Source organism: Mastigoproctus giganteus, chromosome 9 (genome assembly GCF_048544385.1).
Source record: "Mastigoproctus giganteus isolate SK-2022 chromosome 9, ASM4854438v1, whole genome shotgun sequence".
NCBI classification, from domain to species: Eukaryota; Metazoa; Arthropoda; class Arachnida; order Uropygi; family Thelyphonidae; genus Mastigoproctus; species Mastigoproctus giganteus.
The window spans coordinates 94,187,906-94,213,521 of NC_143583.1; positions in this window are offsets into that span (position 1 = coordinate 94,187,906).

The window sequence follows — 25,616 nt, forward strand, 5'->3', positions numbered from 1 at the left end:
AAAATAAGAAAAATTATTAACGAAATTCAGCGTTTCTGAACCTTTTTTTAATATGCGATCCATGATTTTAGAAATTGCATTTACAAATATAAAAGAATTCATAATAAAAAGATGAATGACTTTCCCAATTTTTATATTTAAAATATAAGTAAAATTTTAAAAAAGTAGGAATCTAGTAATAAATGGTGTACTTTAATTAATTACGCTATTTTCTTCTCCAGATTATTATTATTATTATTATTGGCCATATGGTGCAAGAGAGAGAGAGAGAGATAGGCTTATGCTGCACCAGCCAAAAAAATTCTGAGTTACCCTGAGAGGAAAAAAAAAGAGATAGAGAGAGAAGTAGAAGGGAATCACCAAGAAAGAGAAGAATGATGATATACAGCTCAGGACCCTGGGTGTGCCAAGCCCATACTCACCAGATTTGAGCCCCTGGGGTTAATATACACATAATTTACAAAAAAGTGCACATTTGTAATAATAAATTTTTACATTTTATTTTGTATTTTATCATATCTTTGGACATTATCAGGCGTAAGATACGATGTTTACCTGTTGGGAGAGGATGGGCAATTTGTTAATATAAGAACTGGAAACAGATGCAATGGTGTTTGATGCAGTGGATGCAGAAATTCGTGTTAAGAACTGGGATTCATAGTTCTAATCTTTGTTTTCAGTTTATGTTTAAAGTAATACAATAATTTCAAATTTTGCATTCTACACAACGTGCAAGTCGGTTGTACAATTATGAATACGTTTGTACAGGCATAAGGAGCACACATCTGGAGAGTACGGGCTTGGCACACCCAGGTCCTGAGCTGGATATCATCATTCTTCTCTCTCTTATTCTGCACCAGCCAAATTTTTTTTGGCTAGCGCAGCATAATCTTCAGGCTTCCTTGCACTATGTGGCTAATAATATGATACACCATATGAACCAGCACAATACGGCAAAGATACTGGAGTTGATTCATTCAAAAATAGATTATTCAAAAAACTAGCAGAACAATATTAATAAATGTATATCTTTGTACCAGCATTTTTTTTTTAAATATTTAAAATGAACGTAAGATACGATATTTAAAATTTGTGTGATCATGTATTCAGTTGATTTTTGAGCTCATCAAAAAATTTCCCAGTAACACCAACCTATCTGCCTTTTTGACTTTATAAGACAGTATAATTTTTGATACCGGTTACCATTTATAGAACAAATATATGGAGCATTGGAATCGGCGCAGGAGGACCGATTCCAATTCCCCACACATTTCACTAGAAGATCTTGTTTCTTTTTATGTTGCACGATACCAGGAATGCCTTCTTTACCTCTATGCACAACGTTTCGGGGGGGGGGGGGTCTCTAAGTGGCACTTTTTTTTTTCTTAAAAATTATTTCTGTTATTATTTTTTTAATTTATTTATTGTTATTTTTTGAAATTCTGATTAAAAATTCGTAATGCAGTTAGTAGCAATAGTAGTATTTAGGGTTAGGAGCAACCTGTGGTTTCCCACATCTGCACTTCATAGTGTAGTTATTATTTGTGATTCTCCAAGTAAGATGATCAATTTATTTTACGCGGCCTTTATAATTACTTTAGAAACCAGAATCGACTTCTGCCGCCATTTGTTATATGTGATAAAAGGTAAAGTGCAGCCATTATCAACCCACTGCAGGATGTAAGCCTCCCAAACAATTCATGCTGAGGGAAATGGACCATAATCTACCACGCTGGTCCAGTGCGCGTTGGCAGATCGACCGTATTCAGCAGTCAGGGGCTTGAACCCCGGTCTACTCAAAGAGCGTGTGCTACTGCACTCCCGCTCCTTTACCGCTCGGCTACGGAGGCATGTGATACTTGTGTGCTTTCTGCAAATCGTATCCTGCCCTCTAACAGGACGGGATACAGCCTTTGTTTGTGTTCGTTAAAAAGACCACCAGATTAAGCTCAAACTCGGAGTTCTGATAGAATTATATGAGGGCTTGAAAAATAGAGTGGATTCTCTAGAATATTAAAAGAGAGAACCCAATCGACACTCAGTCGACCAGTCCAACACTTGAGCTCAGTGGCGTGTCCAGGTGTCATCGCTCATAAGGAGAGGTATGGTGACCAGGTCCAGGTATCATCGTAAGGGGGGGGGGGAGGGATGGTGATCAGGGTTTTGAGTTTTTTTTTTTTAGAATGCCTCCTGCGTTCTTTTTCTTTAATTTCAAATTTTTGGTTGGGGAGCATATTCCCCTTCTGCCCACCCCTGAATACGTCCCTGCTTGAGCTGGTCAATTCAATGCTCCAGTATCAGGCAACAAAAAGACATTCTCTATTACCTCTAACTTTTTACAGTACCAATCAGTTTTTAACAGCACAAATGGTGACGTTGTTGAACGATTTGGTGATATTAATTTTCAGTATGAGTCTGAGGATTTAATTAAAAAGTAGAGAACAGTATTAAGAAAAAGTCGCGAGTTACTATTAAAATAGAAAATGTCTACAATGTTTCCCAGACACGATAGGATGGAGTATAGGGGATAAGAGCCTTAGCGATTAAATCCGCCTGGAGAGACTATGCACGGCTCATGGGATAGAATTTTTCTCAAACTGATCTATGCTTGTTAATATGAGGGTCTGCGCGGATAGTACCGTGATGTCGTCACCGTCCTCCCCACATCAGGTGGAAAAGGCCGGGGTTTGAATCCCGTCGATGACGCGAGGAACTTTAATGAGTTTTTTTTTCATTCAGTGGCTGAGTTAGTCAGTCTCAGGCGTAAAAAGCAAGGTTTTTTTCCCTAGAAACTGGGGAATTTTCGTCCAGCAAAACAGGAAAATCGATCAGAGAACACACGCAATTTACAGACGGGTGTGTATTAACAGTACGGGTGTTAATAATAATGTTAAATAATGTATTAACAGTACGGGTAACCCTAATATTATAATAATAATGTTTCCACAGGGATAAGATACGCTTAAATAGATGGGGTGAAAGAATATTTGGTGATGCTTTTGAGGCAATATTAAGTGAGTCGGAAAACTGATAGCCTCAGGGAATGTACAGATTAATAGTAGCTGCAAGCAGAAGTGAAAGTGATTCTTCAACTGCTTCTATTGGATCGTACAGCACTCTGGAAAGCAAGATGTTTGGGGATTTTAATACCTGCTTGGGGTTCTTGTGGAAAGCAAAATACCTGGACTGTGTTAGGGTTACTAAAACCGGTAAAAACCGGTGTTTGTAAACTAGTGCTAAGAGCATTCTAAATAAATTTTACGAATTTGAAGTACTGGTGAGCTCAAATGCAGATATTGTTATGGATGTCAGAACCATGGTTTGGCTCAGATATCGGGTTGTAAAAATGGACATGGGTAGTATAATGTGTACAGACAGGACAGGAGGAGGAGGAAGGGGTTATCTTCTTAATAAAGAGGATGACATGGGCGGCCAGTTCAATGTTGAATCAGCACTGAAACAACTAATTGGAGATTGCTATTGGCCTAATAAATGTGATGAGTATAACGAAAACTATATAGATAAATAGAGAGGGCTATTAAATTAGAGTCGCTTATAATACAGATTATAAGTATCCAGAAGTTTATTGGTCTTAAAAGTCTCAGACAGTTTTAAATTCTATGCAGTCCGACGAAACGATGATATTAATACAGCAAATTCTAAATGGGGAGCATTCACAGAAACATTCGCAGAAACTGCTAGACTTTTTATACCAACTAAGCGATATTGTTCGTCATCGTCGATTCCGCAGTTGATATAACCGTCGTCCTAGCGGAAAAGACTTGAATTAGAACCTGTCAAGGATACAAGGAATTTTATGAACCTTTTTCACAACGTGACTGAGTTAATCGGTTCAATGGTTTTTCTACCGGATATTTCGGTTTCTCGTCCACCAAACAGGCAAATCGAACACAGAGCCAACGTAATTTATAAACACAATATACAAGGTGCGATATGGTCTAAGACTCTGATACACCCAAACTCTTCCGAAAGAGCCAACTTAAATGTTCTGGATTTAATGGATGTCCGTTTTTTGCATAAGCATAAAAGAGAGGCCCTTAATCTGATTATCAGCAGTATTACGTCCCGTGTTAAGAATTTGCAGAAAATAGATCCACAAGGTGGCAGTATATTGATGTGTGAAGTACATAAAATGTAACAATCGTCAATGGTAAAAGAAAAGTCTCGTTGTTTGGTTTGGTAAGATTTTAGGCACGTAATTTATGAACATATTATATATTTTTCATAGTATATAGTATATATTTAGTATATATTTATGTAGTATATTTATTTAGTATATATTTAGTATATATATATTTAGAACATAGTATATATTTATGTACATATTATATACGTATAATATGTACATAAATTGCGTCTGTTGTGTGGTCGATTTGGTGTTTCCATGACAATAAACCAAAGTTTCGGGTTCAAAAACCATGCTGGCTGAGACCAATTAATTCAGCCATGTTGGGAAAAGGATCTTTAAAAATTCCTTGCATCGTTTCAGGATTTCAACTATGGTCTTTTCCACTCGGTGTGAGATGGACCGTAATTATACGAGGTAAGCTGATCACGAGGGCAAGAAAATTGCTTTTGGTTTCATAATAATGACTTCAGTGGTCTAAGACAATTTTTTAAATTCCGGTGTGAGATGGACCGTAATTATACTACGTAAGGCGATCACGAGGCAAGAAAAGGGCTTTTGGTTTCATAATAATGACTTCAGCGGTCTAAGACAATTTTTTAAATTATATGCAGTGGGACCAACTATTATTATTAGCCATATGGCGCAAAGAAGCTTGAGGCTTTTGCTCTGCGCGCGTAGCACAATGGTATCATCACCGTCCTCCCCCACACCGGTTGGAAAAGGCCCGAGGTCGAATCCCGTCGGTGACTCGAGGAATTTTAATGGGCTTTTTTCACTCCGTGGCTGAGTAATTCGGTCTCAGGCGTAGATAGCAAGGTTTTCCCCCTAGAAACTGGGAAATTTTCGTCAGCAAAAGAGGCAAATGGACTAGAGAATACACGCAATTTAGAGACAAAATGAATGGGTAGATGTAATCATTTATGGGTGACACTAATATCGTAATTTTTTTTTTTTTTTAGGCTTTTTCGGCACCAGCCAAAAAAAATTCTGAGTTACCCTGAGGAAAGGAGAGAGAGAAGGGAATCACCAAGAAAGAGAAGAATGATGATATCGAGCTCAGGACCCTGTGTGTGTGCCAAGTCCATACTCACCAGAAGGGAGCCCCTGCGGTAATAATGTTACAAACAGAAATTTTCAATTGGGAAGCAGTCAGGGAATTTATCATACAAGCTACTAGGCTTTTCATACCAACTAAGAAATACTGTTCAAAACTTGTTTCGAAATAGAAGTCAAATGTGACTAATGACATACGTGGCAAAGAAGAAAATTCTTGGGATGCATAAAATGAACAGATCATACTAAATCCTATGAGAAGTGTTTGGAAAAGAATGCAAATGAAAGAAGCAAATATTTCTTTTCTTATTTAAATACTAAAAAGGAGGGGATGAATCGCTTTGGACCACATAATATGAATGGTTTAACTGTTGATCATCTATTTTCGGTTGTCAAAACTGAATAGGTATTTTACATTTATATTTACACATCAGGAATTCTTTAGGGAAGGGGACACCAGAAGTTAATTAAACTCCATTACGGAGCTAAATGTTTTTTTTTTTTTTTTTTGAGAACTCTGAGAAAAATGGAACAAAAAATTTTTGAAGCTAAATATAAAAATGGCCTCTGGGTTCAATTGGATTTACAAAGTTATATTTTGAGATGCAGCAAAGGAAATAAGCAAACTGAAGTTTAATTGGCAACTGAAGTTTAACATGTAAACAAATGTAAAGTACTGCATATGGGAAGCAGTACCCCCAGAGTAACGTATCAACTGTATGGTACTACACTGACAGTGGTGGAGAGTGAAAAGGACTGGGGGTAATACTGCAGGCAGATATGAAGTTTCCTGAGCCGTGCAGACAGACTGCAAGAGTAGCTCATGGTGTCTTGTCAATGATATACAGGACTTTTTCTAACAGGGATAAGGAGGTCATTATCCCCTTGTATAGGACAATGGTCAGGCGACAACTTGAGTACTGTATACCGGTCAGGCGACACCTTGAGTACTGTATACCGGTCAGGAGACCTCATTTCAATAAGAATGTAGAGCGGTTGGAACGATTTCAGAGAAGGGCAACAAGATTAGTCATGGAACAAAGGTTGCTCTTACGAAGAAAGGTTTAAATTTTGCAAACTGCAGTGTCTTGGGACTAGACACCTGCGAGGTGATCTGATTGAGGTGTATAAAGATTTGAATAGTTTGAGCATTCTCAATTCTGATGGGATTCTTCTTCTTGCTCAGAATAATCGCCTGAGAGGGCATAAATTCAAATTGAGGATAGACAGTTGTAGAATAGATGTGCGGAAGATTGCCTTTAGCCAGTGGGTGGTTGATTACTAGAACAAACTTCCATCTGTTGTTGTAGAAGTTGATAGCTTAAACAGATTCAAGGCAGAACTGTACAAACATTTGGACCGAGTGGGTGGATGAAATGAGAAGGGTCTGTGTGTGTTTTTTTTTGCTGATGCTATATAAGCTTGCTTTCTTACATTATGTGCCCTTGCTAATTCTAACCTTTAGTAATATTTATGAGGGAATCTTTGGATTCCAGGGAGATAACTGTGGTCTGAAGATGTGTACATGTACTCCCAATTCACAAAGGGGATCAAATGGTGGTCACCAGAGTAATTACAGACTTGTTACCTTGACTTCTGTTCCACTGAAATTAATGAAGTCACTGATTATCATTATTAGCCATATGGTGCAAGGAAACCTGGGGCTTTTACTGCACCAGGAAAAAAAAAATTCCCAGTTACCTTGAGAGAGAGAGAGAGAGAGAGAGAGAGAGAGAGAGAGAGAGAGAGAGAGAGAGAGAGAGAGAGAGAGAGAGAGAGAGAGAGAGAGAGAGAAGGAAATCACCAAGAAACAGAAGAATGGTTATATCCAGCTCTCAGGGCTCTGAGTGTGGGAAGCCCACACTCACCTGATGTGAGCCCCTGGATTAAAGAATTAATGCTGGACCAACTAGAAAGGAGTGCAGTTACACTTCAGTCATAATATAGATTTGTTAAGGGGGATGTTGTCAATGCAAATTCAGTACTATCATGCAGTAACAGAGGAACTGGATGCAAAATTTAATTTTTATATGATATACTTGGATTTCAGAGGAGTTTTTTATACTGATGCGCTGACTGCTGTCCAAACAAGAGTGGCGTGGGATTGGAGCAATAAAGGAAAGTGATTGCTAAGGAATAGAGGATGACTGTGTGGGACAAGTGGACTAATGTAATTAGTTGAATTCCATAGGGTTCACTACTGGTTTCATTGTTGTTTTCTGTTTTAGTATAAGTATTAATAATAGCAAATGATGCAAGAAAGTATGCTTAGTCAGAATTACAAAAAAAGAAGAAAAAAATCCGATTTCACCTATCCATCCCCTCCAATTCCTCCTTGAAATTATTTAAACTATCCACTTCCACAACGGATAGAAGCTTGTTCCAACAAATAACCACATTTTGGCCAAAAGGAATCTTCTGCGCATGTATTGTGCAGAAGACTATGTTGGTCCTTGAGGTTGTCCCAGACATTCTCTCAGATATGCCAGAGAAGCTGTACTTGCTCCCTAGGAGTCTAAAACGCTGATGGAACTGATATTCGGGTGACACTCAAGTCAAGTGGACCCAATTTCGGGGAGATCCGGACAGTTTGTGACAACCAAATCCTCTACTTGCACTTTCACAATGGTGGAACTATTAGTAACCCTGGGTATAACTTCCAGGCACATGCACACTGTGGATGACCACCCAGGTGTGAACAGACGTAAGCAGGGGTCGAGGTATGGCGCCAACATCACATGGAGGAATGCCACCCCTCTGTGTTACCAGGCAATACTAGGTAGTAAATGACTCTCATCAACCGGTGCAATACCACCACTTTGCTTATTGGAGGCTTGAAGTGGTGGAACCCATGTTTAGTCTCCAGAGCTACGTTCCGGTCAGCCCTTTCCCATCTCTTCCATCATGGAGCATGACTGATGACATTTGAGGTTATGATGAACATGATGGTAAGATCCAATCTTCCTTAAATTTCGAGGATACAGCTCGAAAACGGTATTCGCAGATCGGCTACTAGTTAGTACATTGGAACGAACCTATTGGTAACTCTTTAGGAGGCTTCCGGATCAGCTAGTGTAAAATATTTCTACCTCCTCTGCCAGATAGTGACTGGAGGGAGTCCAAGTAGTGTGTATGCGGGGGGCATTGTCGAGGCCACGTCATGTCAAGGATCTGGGTATATTCTTACCATGTGTATACCTTATCCAAAAATTTCATTACTTCATACAGCATGTCCCACTCACTTTTTCTTACTATTAAATACACCATGAATTGTCAAACTAATAGGGTAAGCTTATCTGCGAAAACATCTAAACCTCCCAAACACTTCCTAGTTCATTTCACCAATATATGGTCTCAATTCTAATCTCCATGATGTCCATTTCCACTTGCTGTCTGCCAAACCACATGTACTTTTTCTGACAGAATCTCAGTTATCGGTTGATTTAACCCCTGCTCATGTCAGTTGCCCAAATTATTCGCTGTATGATTCCTTTCGCCTCAAAGGTGGTTCTTGTGCATATATTCATTCCGATATTCCCTGTCAGAGACTTGGTAATTTGGAATCTTCTCTTTTCGATCTTCTCTGCCTTAAAATCTCTCTACCTCATTATGTCAAATTCATCTGTTATCTCTACAGTTCTCCCAACTCCACTAATCACTTGGAGCTCTTTGACTTCCTCTCTTTGCAACTTGACTTTCTCCAGTCAAACTTTCCTAACAGTGAGGTAATTTTCCTTGGTGATTTTAATGTTCACAACTCCAGCTGGCTTCCGTTTTCTAGTCACACCGACCCAGCTGGTCGAGATGCTGAGGTTTTTGCAATTACTAATGACCTTGCATAAATTGGTCATTTACCTACAAGAATACTGGACAATCCTAACCATGCAGCCAACACGCTTGATCTGTTTCTCACAAACAACCCTTCTAAGTACACGGTCGAAGCGAGTGGTCCTTTAGGCACTTCAGATCACAACTTTGACTGTCTCTTCTCCAATGGAGCCTTTATTTATCTCATGGCTATTCCCAACCTCGTATTGTTTGGCATTACAAGAATTCAAAATGGCATGACCTGCGAGATTTCTTCTCTTCTTATTCTTGGGTTTGATTACTGTTTCAAAACTTCTGATGTCAACGATTGCCCAGATCATGTCATTAAAATTATTCTTGCAGGAATGGAATCCTTTATTCCACAGTCCACTTTAAAATCTTGTCCTTTATCTAAACCTTGGTTTTCCAATAAATGTACTAAGGGTGTTCAAGAGAAGAACGTTGCATATCGTAATTGGCTTGTTTCCAAATCTACAGTTTCATTTTCTGCCTACACCAAAGCTCGCAACAATTGTAAATCAGTTATTAATCACTCTAAACTAGATTTTGAAAATAGTTTGTTCTGATTAATAACTGTTAAGAGTAGAAAACTTGCTTCTTGGCCTAATGGTAGCCGAACATTCTGGTCTCTTGCCAAAGCTATTGGCCAAATTTGCCCATCTCTGCTCCCACCTCTGTCAAAACCAGTTAGTTCTGTTGCCACTTCATCCAAGAATAAAGCTGACCTGCTATCATCCCATTTTAATTCCAACCCTTGTATTAATGATCTTCGTAAAACATCTCCCATCAATCCCAACACGCTCCATTCAGAAGGATGTCAGAAGGGTTTTGACGAATCTTCATGCTAAGAAAGCTTCAGGTTCTGATCGTATTTCTCCACTTGTTCTCAAAACCTGGGCTCCTGAACATATTCCTGTTCTTTGCCACCTTTTTTCAATTTCTTATTCCAAAAGTGTTTTTTCTTCTGCTTGGAAATTTGCTCATATCCAGCCAGTTCCTGAAAAGGGTGACAAATCCCTCCCATCCAATTATCGTCCTATTGCAATTACTTCTACTCTTTCTAAAGTAATGAACTGTCTGAGACCACTGTAGTCACCTTTACGAAAGCAAAAACCATTTCTTAACCCCTGACGGTAATTATATCTTTAAGTAATTCCCACATTAGTACACTGTGATCACTGCCACCTAGTGGTTCCATTAAATAGCAAATTATTAATGCAGGAATAATCACTGCTGATAAACAGACCAAGAGTATTACTCTCTCTCCGGTTGCCTCTCGAACATGCTGTTGCAGAAAACAATCATCCAATAAATCCACAAAAGTCTTGCTAGTGTCGAGTGACCAATCCACAAGGTCCAGTCCATAACTGAGAAGTTAAATTCCTCCATTATAAGACATTCTGATTTACTACCCCACTCCATTTCTCTGTACAATTGTTCGTTATACTCATTTGAGTCACTAGGCCTATAACACACTTCTAATCTTATTTTTGCTTTGTCAGTGCTTACGTTCCTTTACTAAAGACCTTTAAATGTCTATTAAGCAATCGTTTCAATGATTAGCTTCCCGTACATACGTGCTGTGTTGATTTAACGGAGCTGTCATAATTTTGAAAAAACAATGGTAATTTTTTTCGTCCATTCTTAAATTGATTTTGAATTAAATGGATTTTGAATTATACTTTTGAATTAACCATGATTTACCCTATTTCGAACGGTGTTTTTTTTTTTTTTTTTTTCGTCTTTTATGACATTTAGCACAAAGCAGTGCACGCTTTTTATTATCAGAAGTCTTTTTTCACATTGAAAAATAACAAGGCTTTAACACGTGGAAGAATTTGCTCGTGTTAAGTTCTTCAGTTTTTTTGTTTAAGTATGAGTAACCCAACAACACGTTATATTCTTGAAGTGCCAGAAGGGAGCCCTTTCCAATGGTGATGACCGTTTCCATTTCGCTCTTTCAGGTAAAGCACCTTTTTACATTTTTAATATCGCATATTGCTTGCCTTTGGCTCGTTGCATATAGCTCTTTAACCACCACTGTTAAGATAATTCTCGTACAAGGTCAAGGATAGCCCAGGGCAAAAGAAAGAGCTTCTGTAAATAACTCAATAATCGGCGTCTGTTGCTGTTTACAACGCACTTCCAACAGAGCTAACTAAGGGTGAGTATTATGTTTTCTTCTCCATCATAGTGACAATGGCCAAAGCTATCTGCGTTCCCATTGAAAAAATATGTAGCGTATGTCTAAAAGCTGAGATTCTTGCAATTAAATGTATTATTTGTGACCAGTTTTTTGGAGGCTGCTGCACCTCCTTGAATATTAAAAAGCTTAGCAAAGCAAAGAAAAAATTTTATTTGCCTTTCGTGTGAAAAACAACAGGACAGATCGAAATAATCAAGGTTGCGGATCAAAACAACTCCTCCATACTTGAAGACTCAATTTAGGACAGTCTTGGTTGTGATGCTTACCCAAAAAATTGCGGGCGTGGAATATTAGCGTCTCTCACAAGGCAGTAAGCTGAAAAAATCACCGCTAGTTACAGCTGCTAAAAATAAGCTTACAAAGATGCTCAACGAGTCCATGGAACCTATCTTACAGCAGTTTAGCTGAGATTTCTACAAACTTCTCTGACCAATTACTTCCCATCTATAAACTAAACTCCTGTCCGCCCTGCAAGAAGAAAACAACCTGCTTAAAGAGCAACATCTCAAAATCCTACACAGTGTAAAGCGACTGGCGGAGAAGATGGATAGCCTGGAAAATCACACATGCATGAAGAATAAAGGCTACAGGCTCCCTTCTTTTCCTCAGTCATCCAGTGATCAACCAGGTGTGAAGATTAGCAAAGCAGTCGATTGCTCTCTGCATCGTGAGGTCAACTACATTCCGGCCACTCATAATAAAGCCAGTTGTCAGTCCAGCGGTTTGGCAAGTGCAAGTGCCACTCCGAATAAACATGAAGATGGAGCGGACAGCTGTCAGAGCTCTGCTGCCTCAGAGGCTCCGTTCCTCTCATGTCCGGAGATTCCTCATGTCCCATCATTATATTCTACTCAACCTGCTTTCATTTCAATCACTGCTGAGAAAACCATCAGCGAAAACTTAAGGGAGAAAAACAGGATTGCAGACGTATCCTACAGACTGCAGGACCCCAGTCTGTAGTATTTCGCATTCGCCTTTGCCAGAAACAAGTGGCAACATCTCGAATGGGACCACACTGCTGGTAATAATGTCTGGCAGTGTACAGCACCTTGCTTTTCTAATCTCAAGGGTCACGGTACGGAAGTCCGTAACACATCCAACCGAGAATTGAATAAGCTGGCCAAATATAATATTACAGCCGTTCCTACACGAGAGAAGATCTTTATCTTCAGATTAGGCCCTGCAACGCAGCCCAGTAACATCAAAGACTTGTGTAAAACTGAGTTTGGATTAACAGCAGAAGTTAAACAATTAAAAACGAGGCACCCAACTTACGTCTCATTTATTGTCACGTGCTGAGGTCGAGGGTTTCCTGTGCGGACGTGCCTTTCTGCCGCTCTTGGAATAGAGAAGTTTTTTCTGATTTATTTTCTGCTTTATTAGTTTAAATTGACATATTAACTTATTTCTAAAGTAGCTTTATATTCCTATTTACGGTACTTAAAGTTAAAATAACTTAGATAGAGTTTTTTGTAGGTATTACTTAGTATCGGAAAGGGTATCAAATCCACGTGTTTACCGTTCATAAACGGCCGCCATTGTTACGTGAAAATTAATCAGTAAAATCTATTAATCTTGTCGAACTTCATTGGCAATTAAATTGTAATTTTAACTATACATATAACCACTTAGGTTACGGAACATAAATAATTAGTAAAAATAAATAATTAATACATAACTTGATACAAAAGTTATATAAAGGGATTTCGTAGATAACACTCGTTACTGAAGCGCGATACAGCATATCCGGAATTCGATAGCATTAGCTTTGTATAGTATAGTGCATAATATAATATTGTCAATTAATCAGTACATCTATTAATCTTGTTAAACTTCATTGTCAATTAAATTGTACTTTTAACTATATATATATATAACGACTTAGAGTACAAACGTAACAAATAATTAATACATACTTGATACCTAAGTTATATAAAGGGAACTCGTAGATAACACTCGATACCGAAAAATAAATATAGCGTTATAACTGTGTTAAGATACAAGTTTAAGGTTTTAATTTTGTTCTGAAATTGTAATTTTATTGACATTTAAATCGAAATCATGACTCTGACCAGAGCAGCAAAGCAAAAGGCTCAAGCTAATGGGAGTGCTGTGACTCAGGGGAGAACTGAGGGGGGCGGTTGCCCCCTGAATCACGGCCTATTAAGATGCACTGTTTGTTTGATGTTTGCGGAACAATCGGGTACGGGACATGATACTGCCATGGGGGATGTCTTTGTGTGTGCACGATGCAAGGAGTGCAAGGAAATTAGGCGACAACTCGGCGTTGTTATGGGCCTATATGAGACCTTGAAGGACAGGGTGGATGCCCTCGAAGGAAATAAATTGAGGGGCCCATCAAGCTCTCAGCTGCCCACATCAACACCAGAGCTTGGACTTGGTCATCTTGCAACACAGAGGCAGCCCCCAAGGCAGAATGCGCTGGTCCAACAGGAACTAGTAGTTGTTGGTGACTCAATTGTCAGGGAAACGGGGAACATGCTTTGTAAAAAGGATAGGTGGAACAGGACCAGGGTATGTCTGCCAGGGGCAAAGGTTGATGACGTTGTAGTGCAGATATCATCTTTTAAGGGCACAAAAGGTGATATAGTTGTACACGTTGGCACTAATGATATTAAGAGTAGGAGACCAGCGGAATTACTTAACAAGTACAGGTCACTGTTGAAAAAAAGCCTTGAAGTAGGGTTGAATTTGAAAGTGTCTGCAATTCTGCCCAGACACGATAGGAGGGAGTATATGATGAGAGCCTTGTCGATCAATTCGGCCCTGGAAAGATTGTGCAAGGCTCAAGGGGTAGAATTTTTTTCAGCCTGGACTGTACTTGTTAACAGGAGAGATTGCTTCTACAGGGATGGGATACACTTAAATAGAAAGGGTGCAAGAATATTTGCTGATGCTATCGAGGCAGTGTTAGGTGGGTCGGAAAACTGCTAGCTTGGGGGGAGACAAAGACTAATGGATTAACAGTAGCCACTGGCAGAGGTGAAAGAGATTCTTGCACTGCTTCTATTGGAATGAGCAGAAGCTTGAAAAACAAGATGCAGGATATTTCAGAGACTGCTGGAAGTCATTGCGGTACAAGTAAACACATGGGTTGTGTTAGGGTAGCTAAGAATAGAAACAGGTGCATGTATACTTGCGTGTACACTAATGCTAGGAGTTTAGTAAATAAATTTGATGAATTTGAGGTATTACTCAAAACATCAAAGGCAGATATTGTTGGGATATCAGAGACGTGGTGTCACACAGATATAAGGAATGCAGAACTGGAATTTGGGGAGTACAATGTCTACAGAAAGGATAGACAGGATAGGAAGGGAGGAGGGGTTATGCTATTAGTTAAAAAACACATAAAATCCAAGGAAGTGAAGCCAGTTGACATCGCTGGACAGTGCAGTGTTGAGTCAGTTTGGTGTGACAAAAGCATAGGTAAATCAAAATTGAGAGTAGGAGTGTGCTATAGGCCTAATGACTCTGATGAGTATAATAAGATACTGTACAGGGAAATAGAATGGGCCAGTAAATCAGAGAGTCTTATAATGGGGGATTTTAATTTCCTAGATATTGACTGGAATTTGTGGGTTGGTCACTCACACACTAGCAAGGCTTTTGTGGATTTATTGGATGATTGTTTTCTACACCAGCATGTTCGGGAGGCAACTAGAGGGAGTAATACTCTTGATCTGATTATCAGTAGTGATTCTTCATGCATTAGGAATCTGCAGATAAATGAACCACTGGGTGGCAGTGATCACAGTGTGCTGAAGTGGGATTTACTCAAGGAGGTAACTACCATCAGAGGTAAAGGGAAGGGTTTTTGCTTTCGTAAAGGCGACTATGATGGTCTGAGACAGTATTTAAATTCTATACAGTGGGACCAACTGATGATGTTACCAACAGCAAATTCAAAATGGGAAGCATTCATGGAACTAATCTTGGAAGCTACCAGGCTTTACATACCAACCAAGAAATATTGTTCAAGGTTCAGGCCTAAATGGTTGTCAGATGAACTAATGAGACATATGGCAGAGAAGAAAATGCATGGGATACATACAAATTAATGGGTGACGTGGAAGCCTATGATAGATATAAGTTGGTCTGTAACCAAGTCACAAAGGAGATTAGGCAGGCAAAGGCAGATTATGAGAAATCCTTGGCAAAGGATGCAAAGAAAAACAGAAAAGAGTTCTTTACCTATTTAAACTCAAGAAGGAAAGGGATGAATCAGATTGGTCCACTGGATGTTGATGGTTCAACAGTTGAGGATCCAGCTCAGGTGGCTAACAATCTAAACGAGTATTTTGCATCTACATTCACACATGAGGAGTTATTCAGGAAGGGGAATGTCGCAGGTGAAGTAAACATTGGCAGTGAGCTAGATGATTTTCTAATAACTGAGAGGAAAGTGGAGGAGAAATTGTTGAGGATAAACATAAAAAAGGCACCCGGGGTGGATGGGATCTATCCAGTTATATTAAAGGAGGCAGCAAAGGAAGTAAGCAAACCCCTAGCCATAATTATGAGAGCTTCTTTGGACTCAGGGGAGGTACCCAAGGACTGGAGATGTGCAAATGTAACCCCAATTCACAAAGGAGGATCAAAGGCTGACACAAGTAATTATAGACCTGTTAGTTTAACTTCGGTTCCAGGAAAATTAATGGAGGCACTGGTTAAAGAAGCACTGCAGGATCATCTGGACAAGAATTCAGTTATAGCTCAGACACAGCATGGGTTTGTTAAGGGCAGGTCTTGTCTGACCAATTTGATTGGATACTATGATGTAGTCACAAAAGAACTCGATGCAGGGAATAACTTTGATATTATATATTTGGATCTTAGAAAGGCTTTTGATACTGTTGCGCATGGAAGACTGCTGCACAAATTGGAGAAGTGTGGCATTCGAGGCAAATTGCTGCTATGGATAAAGGGATGGTTCAGTGGCAGAAGACAGAGAGTGGTAATCAATGGACACTGCTCAACGTGGACTAATGTTATTAGTGGAGTTCCTCAGGGTTCAGTGTTGGGTCCATTGTTGTTTTCTGTATTTATAAATGATATTGATGATGGTGTATCAGGCTTAATGTCCAAGTTTGCAGACGATACAAAGGTTGGCAGGGTTGTTAAGGACACTACTGATACTATGCTGCTGCAACAGGATCTGGAAAGGTTGAGCAGATGGGCTGAGAGGTGGCAAATGAAGTTTAACATTAACAAATGTAAAGTACTACATATGGGAAACAGTAACCCCAGATCAACGTATCAACTCTGTGGTACTACGCTGACAGTGGTAGAGAATGAAAAGGACCTGGGGGTAATTGTGCAGGCAGATATGAAGTTCTCTGAGCAGTGCAGACGAGCTGCAAGAGTAGCTCATGGTGTCTTGTCAATGATATACAGGAATTTTTCTAGCAGGGACAGGGATGTGATTATTCCCTTGTATAAGGCATTGGTCAGGCCACACCTTGAGTACTGTATACAGGTCTGGAGGCCTCATTTCAAGAAGGATGTAGAGCTGCTGGAACGAGTACAGAGAAGGGCAACAAGATTAGTGAATGGAACAAAGGGTTGCTCTTACGAAGAAAGGCTTAAGTTTTGCAAATTACAGAGCCTGGAGACTAGGCATCGCCGAGGTGATCTGATAGAGGTGTACAAGGCTTTGAATGGCTTGAGCATGCTCAATGCCGATGGGATTCTTCCTCTTGCTCAGAATAATCACCTGAGAGGGCATAAATTCAAATTGAGGAAGGACGGATGTCGGATAGATGTGCGGAAATTCGCCTTTAGCCAGCGGGCAGTTGGTTTGTGGAATAGACTTCCATCGCTTGTTGTTGAAGTTGATAGCCTAAACAAATTTAAGGCTCAGCTGGACAGGTATTTCGAACGAATTGAGGGGTGAAATGGGAGTAGTGGTTGTTTTTTTTTTTTTTTTTTGGCTGATACTGAATAAGCTTGCTTTCTTGCATCATATGCCTCTACTAATGCTAATGCTAATGCTAATGCTAACGTGCCCAATGAGACAGTCCTTGTTGCTACTGAATTTTCAGGACTGGCCGGCAGGGTCCCTGGTCAAACCATACAGGTATAGATGGATGATAAAATCAAGACCAAATAGCCTTTCTGAAACGTCACAGTAGCAAACAAATCCTCCCCATTCTCTGAGACAGGGGATTGGCAGCCTGCGGTGTTTTTTTCCAGACGTTCGAAGCATTTCCAACAAGCTTCCCGCTCTACAAAACTGCATGATGATGGCTTACTTTGTCCACATTTGCCTTGTTGAAACGTGGTTACGCAATAACAGACAACTAAACATTCTCGCTAATCCGCTTGGATACAAACGTGTTCGCACTGGAAGAACTGAAAAACGGGAGAAGGAACCATGATTCTGTATAAAGATCAATATCAGGCTACAAAGGAACACCTCTCGAAATCAGATAATTTTGAAGCCACCTGTGCTACCTTTTTCAATGGGAAAATAAAATTACAAATCCGTCTTATATACCTGCCTCCTGAGCACACCAGAGATTCAAGAAATGAGCTCCTTGCATGGTTTACCGTGAACCTCAGTCCAGCTGTAGATACGATCCTGTTAGAAGATGTTAACATGTCAATTCCGAAACATACCGACGCAAAAAGAAATCTTGACTCTATTCTTGCACAACTAAATCTGAAACAGCTGGTTACTCTAGAAACTAGATGGAATCAATGGTTAGATGTTGTCTATTACAATACACTCAATATTAGATTAGCAGACAACTTGTTTCGCTTTAAGTCAGAACACAATCCCATAGCTGTAGAGTCCACACTCAATGTTGTTGGAAGCAATCAGAGGGACGGCGGAAATTTTAACAGCATGCACAGAAGGACCTTTTCTTTAAAATACATCAAGCCACACATCATTCTCAAAGAACTTCGAGAATACAGATGGCAAGAATTTAGCACGAAACAGGCAGAGGAAGCTCTCCAGCTACTGGTCCTAAAGCTCACAAAAATTGCCTATGAAGGAGCATCGAAGGATATAAGGATAACCGGGAAATCCAAAAACTGGTTTAATCCACAGATAAAATATGTCTTTCGTAAAAAGCAAAGACTTTACAGGAAGTGGCTGAAGACAGAACATCCTAATGACTATATTCTGAACAAAAAAGAGAGTGCTCACTTTATAAAGCTGAAAAGACAAGCACATTATGCTGCTGTACTATCAAAGCTCAAAAAAGGGGAAATAATCGTTGGTGATAATAGAAAAAGGGTTTCATGACTGCCGAGGTCTTTACCGAATGGTCCAAGAAGGCATTTGGACAACCTCCTGCGCCCAACCAATTTAGCAACCGAGGAAAACAGGAACAGAATAATTGACCTGCTTCACCGAATCGTAGAAAAAGAAGAATCCGTTTGAAACTTACTAAGAAAGACACCTCTAACAACCATCACAATTACCAAAGAAAACCTCATGAAAGCCAGGGATGAACTTCCTAATAAAGCAATTGTTGGCCCAGATAACTTCCCTCTTTTCATGGCAAAAATCAGCAGCCCTTACATTATGGAGGTGTTGCATCACACTTTCAATTAAATCATTCAAAAAGGTACTCTCCCCTGTATATGGAACAGCTACATAGTCAGGCCCATTCCCAAAATAAAGAAACAAAAAAAAAAAAAAAAAAATGCCACCAAAGACTATACACCCATAGCCATAAGTTGCACCATCTTGAGAGAAGATCCTTCTCTCAGCTCTCACCCAAAATTGCTTCGGGCATCGGTCTCTGCACCTACACTCCGTCTTATCCGAAAGATCAACTGTCACAAATCTCCTTGAGGCCCTTTTCTGGATGCAGAAAGCTCTCAACAATAAAGAACAGCTCGATATTATCCTCCTAGACAGACATATCCGGAGCTTTTGACAATATCTCGATAACGGCTCTGGAACAAATTTTATCTTTCTACTGCAAAATACAAGGCAATCGCCTGAATATTTTATGTAACATTCTGAAGGAAAGACGTCTCATAATCTGTAATGATGATATTAATCCCCACCACTCCATTTCGCACGGAATGCCACAGGGAAGCGTTCTCTCCTTACTTTTTTGGAACTATTTTTTGCATCCCATAAAGACAACCTTATTACATAGACTGATGTCCTGAAATTCTTTGTCAAATCTAAAGATTTACAAGTTAAGTAAACAAATCAAGAAGCCAATCACACAATAATTGAACTGGAGCATTGCCTTCACTACGTTTAAACCCTAGCATATCTGCCCAGATGACAATTACAAAGTAAAAGAGCAGGAACAATATCTCTATGCTGGTAAGCGGATACGAAGTTTCAAAGGTTAAATCGCACGTAGACCTTGGCCGAAGACATTCTCCGAGCACTTTGATCACATCAAAGAAAAAACATATGCAGCGCTCTGGGCTGCCAAACAGGAGTCAATTGGCATTATAAACCCAGATCTTGTTAAAAGGTATATCTTTAAATGTGTACTTCCCATCCCAATGTATGAATCACAGATTTGGTCCTGTTCCCCACTGAGCAAGCTGAAAGTTTTCCAAAGCATTGAATACTTGCTCTTCAGATGGCTAAACAGGATCTCGAATCACTCATTTACTATCTCTAGGGCCATCCTACTTTCCAATCTCAGCATTGTTCCCTGGAAAAAGACAATTAAAACAACAAACATTTTCACATTAGCCCAGGAGGGTTAGACGCTCCCGGAATTCACGGCTTGTTTCAATCTCGTCGAGAAGCCACCAGAATTGCTAAAACAAGATATCCTCTTTAAAGCAACTTAAAAAAACTAGACAGCCTAAGTCGCTTTTTTCCAACAAACACAATAGAACTCTTCAATCAACTAAGAATTGAACCGGAAAAGCTCTGTAACGAAAAAGCCTACAGATTGCAAGTCTTTGCTGACTCCCATCGTCTCCTGTAACTTTAGTGCCTAGCCACTTGGCTCAAAAACTGCATTTATAATCTCGGTATTCTAGGTACCAACCTAAGATATTAAAATTTTAAGTATTCTATGATGTTCAAAGATGCCAAAAATTTAAATATCCTATTATAAAATCATAATTACTCATATATTCCGAAATTCTGTATTCAACTTTCAGGGTGAACTTCCCATGGACTTTGTAACCTTTTGCTCATGGGCCCCCTTCAAACCTTAGAATGTAACTCTGACCCATCTAGCCAATGGCTGTCCCAGGGGGTGTCTCTTCAACAGAGATGTAAATTAATAATAATAATAATAATAATAATAATAATAATAATAATAATAATACAATACAATACAATACAATACAATACAATTTTATTTATCAAGAGAATTCGTTTACAATAAATTAACTTGTTAAGAAAAGTAAATTTCTTGACAACAAGTTGTAGTTCTTCCTTTACAAGTTTTGTACAAATTTGTTATCTTACAGAAAAGACTGTGAAGTCACTACACATAGTATATTCCACACTGTAAACAGAGGTAGTTTATCTGCATATCAATTCTAATCTACTGTGTCATTGAGTATCAAGAATTTTCTTATTTGGAATTTTAATTTGGAGATGGGATAACTTCTCCTGAGCCTGAAATCAATGCTAGCCAACAAGTTGTTTATTACATTCATTGTGTGCCTATCTCCAAATCTATTTAGTATCCTAGGGTGAGGCAAAGTAATTGCTTTTGGGTTCCTTAAATTATGTGAGACATTTCTTTGCAAATTCGACTCTTCAAAAATAGTGTTAAGATTTTTTAAGAATAGATTTAACTTCAGTTTTTGAATTGGATACAATATTTTATGTTTCAACAAAAATTGCCTTCTCTTATTCAGGTCATTCCAAGAGTTTGTCCCCATTAAAAGTTTCAGAATCCTATTCATTAAGTTGTCTATTGCCCTTATTTCTGTTTTATTTGCTCGTGCCCATATATTTACTAAATAATTGAGTTGGGAGTCCACTAATGCATAATATAAGGTTACTTTTGTTCTAAGATTTAACTTATTCTTAATGTAGTAGAAAAAGTACACATAAAATCTCATTTTTTTGTACAAGTTTGTTATATGCATTATCCAACTTAGACTGTAGTCGATCCATAACCCAAGGTAACAATGATTTGAGACTTCTTCCACAGTTAGACATTCGCAATTCTGGAAACTCTGTTCATGTAGGCAATCATGTTTGTGCAATTTGATAGAGGGTTGAATGTCCAAGGTTTGATGAGGAGGCCTTATTACCAAAAATTTAGTTTTTTCAAAGCTGAGTGCTAATTTATTATCGTGCAGCCAAGATTGTAAATGAATTGCATCCTGTTGTAAATCATTCGCCATTTTTGTTAGGTCCTTTCCTATTGTATATAAGATTATATCATCTGCATAAATTTTTATAAAGGAGTTCTTAATTACTTTGAATATGTCATTTATATAGATGTTGAACATGATTGGCCCAGCAATAATAATAATAATAATAATAATAATAATAATACAATACAAATTTATTTATCATTTGAATTTGTTTACAATACTCATTAAGAAAAGTAAATTTCTTGACAACAAGTTGCAATTCATCAGTTAAATCAGTTTTTGCATACAAAATTGTTAGCTAACAGAAAATACTATGAAGTCATTACACATAGTACATTCCACTCTGTAAACAGAGGTAGTGATTGATCCGCATTGAAAATCTATTCTACTGTATCATTGGGTATCAAAAATTTTCTTACTCGGAATTTTAATTTGGAGATTGAATAACCTCTCCTGAGCCTGAAATCAACGCTTGCCAACAAGTTATTTAATATGCTCATTGTGTGACTATCTCCAAATCTATTTAGTACCCTAGGGTGAGGCAAAACAACTGCTTTTGGATTCCTTAAGTTGGGTGAAACCTTCCTTTGAAGATTGAACCCTTCATAAATAGTGTTAAGATTTTTCAAGAATAAATTTAACTTCAGTTTTTGAATTGGATATAGTATTTTGTATTTTAACAAAAATTGCCTTCTGTTATTCACATCATTCCAAGAGTTTGTCCCCATTAACACTTTCAGAATCCTGTTTAGTAAATTGTTTATAACCCTTATTTCAGTTATATTTGCTCTTGCCCATACATTTACTAAAAAAAAAAAATTAATTAAAAAAATAATAATAATAATGGGCGCGATGGCCCAGTGGTTACGACACCGAATTAACAGCCTGATCGCCTCCGGTTCGAGTACCGGTATAATAATGATAGTAATAAATTAGAATAATAATAATAATAAATAAATTATTAGGAATACAATTTAAAAATAAATAAACATCGTGAAAGGTGCTCCAAGGGACCAACCTACCCCAAGGTCGGAGTGGCAAATTGTGGCGCCATCTGGCGTCGCTCTCAAGAACTACCACTGGACATAAGCCGAAGCTAATCAGGTCTACCTCCAATAATGGTTCATGTCTCAGAGAAATATTAATCATAATACATCGAGTGTGGCTCACGATAAAGTCACTCATGTTCAGCCTTAGGCAGAGGGGTCGGTTCGAAATATCAGAGACGATCTCCCTAGCAAGACAGTGGAGCGAGTGTCCCCAGTATGGCTACCACAAGGGAAGGGCAAGACCATCCAGCTCACCAACTGGAAGTGCTTCCTGCGAAACGGCGCTACTGAACCCAGAAAGGGAAAAAATGCCAACGCATTTGCAAAGCAAGTGCTTTGCAAATGCGTTGGCATTTCGAAGTATTCAATCGAAGTAAGCTTCACGAAGTATTCGTATTCATTTCGAAGTGAATACGTTTCGAAATGAATACGAAGTATTCATTTCGAAATAAACTTAACTTCTTAGGCCACCGAACAGCTATTCGCTGTTCGGTGGCCTAAGAAGTTAAGTTGTCACCGAACTTATATATAATAGCTGTTCGGTGACCTAAGAAGAACAGTTAAGTTCTTCTTAGGTTCTTCTATTAGGTTCTTCTTAGGTCACCGAACAGCGAATAGCTGTTCGGTGACCTAAGAAGAAACTAATAGCACCGGCAATCTTGGAAAAATTAAGCAGGATGAGCGATCAACTACAAAGGATAAAGAATATGGAACCAGAGGAGGAAGAACTTACCACTGCCGAATCAGAGGCAGAAGCGCAAGAGGAAATACAACCTGCAGCAGCTGAAGTGGTTTCCACTTCAGACGAGATCATGATATCCAGAATAGAGGACGAGTGGAAGAACGCACTAATAGAATTCAAAGGAATGGAACCCACAAAGACAGAACCCACGAAGCAGAGGCCTAATTGAACCCTGTGGAGAGTCACAGACCACCTGAATCGGCACATAATACCACATTACCTCAACAGCAATAGTGCAACACTGGAGGCCATCCACACAGCCACACATATATTGTGCTGTGGTAGCAGTCACGAGGATTAATGGAAGAGAAGCGAGAGACCAGCAGCAGAAGAACCGAAAACAGAAGGAACCACTAGAAGAATTAAGAGTCAAGATAGGCCAATTGACCAAGTATCAACGGGGCAATAGGAGTAAGAAATTAATTGGAAAAGTGAAAAACATCCTCAAGAGAGACAGTATCCACATAGTTTTTTTTGACAAGCGGCACCGTGCTTTCGCACAACTCTGCATTTGAATCTCTTGTGAAGTAAGACAGCACTTTCAAGGCCAGATAGCATATGTTAGTGCATGTTCATAATTGCTTAGTGCGGGTTAGGGTTATGTTGTTCCTCTGGCTGCTTAGCCTACGGTCTGTGGAACACCACAGACTGCTAGTTACCGTCCTGGCACTGGGAGCCGGACCAGGTAAGTGGGAAGAGAACTCTGGCTGGCCGACCCTGGGGTTAGCCTAACCTCCCCAGGAAGGACCAAAAAAAAAATTCTTTTTTGAAATAAGAGAAGGGGTGAAAGATTAAGGAGAAGAAAGAGGGCGAGGTAGAGTGGGCTCCCCCCAAAGAAGGAAGCCCACCCTACCCCAGGAAGAAGAGAAAAGATTGTGAGGTCAAGTGACCCACAAAGTCAGGTTGCCTAAGCATGACCCTGCATTTGAAAGGTCAAATGCCAGTCCCACTCCCAGAGGAGTATTTATGTGAGTTCCAACACAAGTAGGAAAATCAAATATTGTCGTACACCTCGAAGAGAAGATGTACCAGCAAGTGAGTGGGTCCCACACTGGGCAAGGGCCCAGCAATTTAATCTTCTTCAGCCAAGTGTGACTTGTAGGCAAAGAGCAGTGTCCCACACTGGGTAGAGGACTTGGATAATCTTCTCTTAGGGGATGTGAGGAGGCACATGGATTCATGAAGCACAAGGAATGCTTGGAGTTCTTGTGTCTATTGTAGAAAAGTCTTTTTGGGTTAATGGGTTTGTAAGATAGCTTCCTTTGTGAACGTCGAGAGATTCCTGTTAGGTCAGGATAAAGATCAATATCCTGTTGGTGTTTTCTTTGATTCCATTCAGGATATGTTCTGTGAATTGAGTTTTGAGTTCAACTATAAGATGGCGGTACACTGAACAGTTTGCTGTAGGTGAATTTGACACATTTCAAATACAGTCTGGGCAAAAGTAGTGAAGGCTTTGTAGTTGGTTTCGTCAATTATGTAGAGATGTTCCTGTCCACTGGGTATATTTACAGTTCTGGGAATTAGGAGACTTCTGGGTAAATTATAAAGAGGGCAATTATACATGAGGTGAATCCAGTCTTCATTGTCACCGCATGTGCAGAGAGGAGAATCGGTGAGACCCAGGGCATGCAGCTTGGCCCGAAACGATCCATGACCAGTGAGGAAGAACGAGACGTGAAGGCCTGGTGAATACCACGGAGGAGGTTTTGGTGCAGTTATCATAACTTGTGGAAGAAATCTTTTAGTTGTTTCACCTTTGGCTGTTTGCTCCCAAGATCTTTGCCAATGCTGGAAGAGCTTAGAGTAAATCTGTTTCATTTCGTTTTTTGGGTCATTAGCTAGATTGTGTGTTATATCCAGAATGGTGGTAGGAATTCCTCTCTTTATGCGGTATGCAAGGCCGCGACGAATAACCTCCAGGTCCAGAGGAAGAGTATCTGCTAAGACCTGCAGGGCAGGATTACTGACTGTGCGGCAAGCTCTAGTCACGGTGAGTAGGATATTGTGTTGAATTGTATGTAGCTTTGCTTTATTACGTGCAATGATGGCACGAGGAAACCATATGGCTGCACCATAGCACACAGCTGGTACGAAGATGGTTTTGTAAAGTAGCATGAGAGTCCTCCTCTTCAACCCCAGTCTGCTCTGCTAATTCTTATGATCATGGCAGTATACCGACGTATTTTGTTGGAGAGGTAATTAAGATGAGGGAAGAATGTTAATCGGGAGTCGAAGGTTACTCCTAGATATTTTAGTTCTGTTTTTAATTGCAATGTCTGCCCA